The sequence below is a fragment of the Alosa alosa genome, chromosome 6 (genome assembly GCF_017589495.1).
Source record: "Alosa alosa isolate M-15738 ecotype Scorff River chromosome 6, AALO_Geno_1.1, whole genome shotgun sequence".
Lineage (NCBI taxonomy): Eukaryota > Metazoa > Chordata > Actinopteri > Clupeiformes > Clupeidae > Alosa > Alosa alosa.
The window spans coordinates 35713000-35716872 of NC_063194.1; the positions used below are offsets into that span (position 1 = coordinate 35713000).

Genomic DNA, 3873 nt, shown 5'->3' on the forward strand with positions numbered 1-3873 from the left:
TACCACTGTCTTATCTGGGCCTGAGTTTAAAATGGACTGAGGTAACAAAAAGGTCCTGTGGTTAGACCAGTCATTTTGGAAGGCATGGTTTCATCTGGCCAAGAGGAGAGGGCCAATTCAAGTATCCAACTTGTTTAGATACAAAACCGAGTTTGTATTAGTTTTAAAGGGGTGACAGAATGCAAAGCTGAGTTTACCTCGGCATAGTTAACGGCGGTTTGGTGTGTAAAATAAACAGAGAACTTTAAAATCCCATCGTCCGTCCTTCATATGGATATCTCACAACTGGAGACTGCCACTGTGAAACGGGCGAATCGCAACAAAGCTCAGAACTGACGTACATTCTGGCCATTGCACAGCCGGTCGTGCTGACCCCTGCAAATTCCTCAAATGTTGGAATCTCGACTGCACAATTTCTGGTAGTGGGGGACTGCGTTCGCGCTCTCCCCTGAAAAAACACCTATTTGAAGTACATAGCTTAAATTGTATGTTTCTTTCGTCCCCCATGCCTGTTTCATTTGACCTGGCCAGAGGAACGAATGAGACAACACGCACATTCCACTTCTGCTTAAATAACTCATGAACGGTTTTGTTCAGAGCTGAAAATGCAACTGTATTCGACAGAGGACAAAATATGAGCTTTCAGTGTGGTACAATGTCTTTGTAAATTACATTTTATTTAAAAGTCCCGGTTTTCTTAGGCAACCTGTTTGTAAGCCCCATTGGCTGCTAGCATCCTTAATTCCCTGCTCGTTTGTCAGCTGTGTAGAACTGTGGCTGTGACACCCCCCGCCCCTCCATGCGCAGTGGACAACGGTACTTCAGTGACCTGTTGGGCCAAAGCGGGTGGCAGGTTAATCTGGAAAGGAAACACGATGAATTGAAGTAATGGCTTATTTGACATTACTATAACCCGTAAAACCAGTGAAAAAAATGAGTTACTGGGTGGAATCTCTTGGAATTTTCGGACATCGGAGGAGCTTCCTGAGATAGCAGAAGTCTTTGTTAAACAAAATAATATAAAGTCTGGCCTTGAGAGCTGGCCATATTTCTCCGTGACAGGTAGCCTTGGCTAAACTTCATCTGCATCGCTAACTTCCGCTAAATATGTTACGTTGGTTAGAGAGGTATTTTTTGTTTTCACTGTTTCCGTAATGTGTAGCTGGGTCATGGTTGGAGAAACGTTAAAGCAGCTGCAGGTCAACTAACATTAGCCAAGCCTTCATCTTGAATTTCCCCTGGGGATCAATAAAGTATCTATCTATCGATCTATCTATCTATTAGCCTACATCTGGCAACCCAGAAGAGGCTTGCGTCTAGGTAGTCTTGAGAACGTTCACCAGTGTTTTGATTTTGGCCTACAGAAACGCTCGGTAACAATCCTACAAATCGCTCCTTTAACCAGTTAGTACACAAATCCCGCCGATGGGATCGCATAATTTCATATCCCCCTTCCCCCCGAACTTGCTAAGTAGATTTTCGGTATTATAAGGTTGTGTGGCATAATCATGTCATACACCATTTGAAAACTTGGAAGCTCATGAATCAATATATGTCAATCATTTATGAATATATATTTAGAGTGCTTTACATGATTAAATTTATCTTGGTGTCTTAGTTCAAAATATCGCTCCCCACCGCACTCTCCTCCTCCCTTGGTGCGTGCTTTCTTGTCCTTGTGTATATCCTTAGCAGTTAGTTGATGCTGTGTGTTAGGTCTTGAAATGTTCATAAGAGTCCAATGAACTGGAATATCTACATGGTTTTATTCAAAATACGTTGTGTAGATGTACAAGCCACGGTACACAAGGCAACTGAACAAGAGAAACCCGGAACGTCACAATGATTTTCTGTAGAAAACGGCGTTTTATGGATTATATTCGCTATTGTCGCCAGATTCACTGTATTCATTGAATTCGTCAGGGTCTTCCGTTTACGTAGAGCCCTCACACGTGTCTGTATGACAAATACTTCCTTGTTTACAAGCCCTCGCAGTGGATGAGGCATGCCCTATCAAAATTGGGCTAGTAAGCTTTGATTGACAGCTACTCCAGTCTATAGCAAGTATCGAGGATGGACCCTAAATATCCTATTAGCCAATGAAAAGGCGGCGTCCTAGCGATTATAATGCATGTCAGGCACCATCACAAATGTCGTCGTAAAAACCATGTGCCTGTGCTGCGTGCGTCACAGGCTAGTCATAGGCTTGAATGCACGAGGAGCGCGAGTGTAGTTTGCATCTAGTGTGCAACTATTTTTGCAGTGAGTTAGGAGTGTGTTATAGCAGCCAAATGTCAACGCGTAAAAGAGAAAAGAGAACGAATAATATTAGCGGAACTCGAGCTGGTTTACCGAGGAAAACACGAGCTCAACTAAAAAACGAAGATGGAAGTGAGAGCGATGTGTCTTCGGTGGACTGTTGCGTTTGGAGTCTGAGTGCATAGGCTAGGGTCTGTCTGTCTGCCTGCGTGTGTGCATGGGTATTGTTTTCACATATTACTCGATATAATAATAATTATTATCATTAGGTAGTTCTGATGTGTAGAAGGGTTATATCTGTGTTTTGAGTTGGAGGATGCCTGCTTCCGAGTGTGCATGCATGGAAGTATTGAGGTAGTAATTGCTGTTTGTGCACTTACCTGAACATTCTGGTGGGGGATGGGTACATGTGTGTTTGTGCTAAAGAGAGAGGGAGAGAAAGGTGGGAGGCAGTGGTAAAGGTGTGTGTGTGTGTTGGGGGAGGGGTGTGGGTTGGGGGAAATGTTTGTGCATAGATTGTGCTGTGGAATCCCGGACTGACTTTTTTTTCATTTGGGTATTGAAGAGATGAATCTCACCCAGAATGGGAGCCTGCCCAGATACAGCAGCCAGGAACCTCTAAATCCCCCCCCCCCCCCCAGCACCCACCAAACCCCCTACGGCTTCAGGAGGGAGCAGAGGGAGAGAAAGGAGGAGGGAGCAGAGGAAGAGCAGGAAGCAGAGAGAGAGGAGCGAGAGGAGGAAGCAGAGGGAGCAAAGAGAGAGAGGAGAAGAGGGAGCAGAGAGAGAGAGGAGGAGAGAGAGGAAGGAGCAGAGGAAGACAGGAAGCAGAGAGAGAGGAGGAAGCAGAGGAAGAGGTGAGCAGGCGTGTCCTGCGGAGGATGAGCCTGGATGACAAGGTACAGTGTGTGTACATGTATGTGTATGCATGTGTGTGTGTGTGTGCATGCGTGGTGATCCTTCACTGGAGGATCCTGCATGGTGCTACTGCTAATGCCATAATATCTGTGATAGATCCGGTGCGTGTGTCATGTGCCCTTTGTGTACTGTATCACTGTATTTGGTGTGTTAAGCATTTTGTTTTTTCCTATGTGAACAAGGTTCACAAAATTCATTTTCATTAATGGTCAGGCCAAGTATGTGTGTGTGACTGTGTGAGAGACAGAGAGAGAGACTGTGTGTGTGTGTATCATTAATGGTCAGGCCAAGTATGTGTGTGTGACTGTGTGAGAGACAGAGAGAGAGACTGTGTGTGTGTGTATCATTAATGGTCAGGCCAAGCTTGCGATTTACCTCAGCAAGGCAAGGGGCAGCAGAAAGCTGGAGATGATTTAGTCATTGGGCAGTTACTATTGACTTTTATTTGCATAAACTAACAAGAGCAATTGATGTATTCAAGGACAAATGGTGTTATGTTGGTGCGCTTTGCTCTGCAACAAATTATGGACTTTCTATTGTCCCCTTTTTGACTTGATTGAATTGTGGACTGTGTGATTGTGGGTGTGTGTTAATTTCTTGATTGAATTGTGGACTGTGTGATTGTGGGTGTGTGTGTTAGTCTCTTGATTGAATTGTGGACTAATTTTGGAACTCTCTCCCTCCTCCTGCATACAC

General features: G+C 44.6%; 1 non-coding gene across 1 annotated transcript; it reads left to right on the forward strand.

Annotated features, from left to right (window-relative positions):
* Nucleotides 1-289: 289 nt before the first annotated feature.
* Nucleotides 290-451, forward strand: LOC125296925. Its single transcript, XR_007193887.1, has one exon. It is a non-coding gene; the product is annotated as a U1 spliceosomal RNA (small nuclear RNA).
* The last annotated feature ends 3422 nt before the right edge of the window (nucleotides 452-3873 follow it).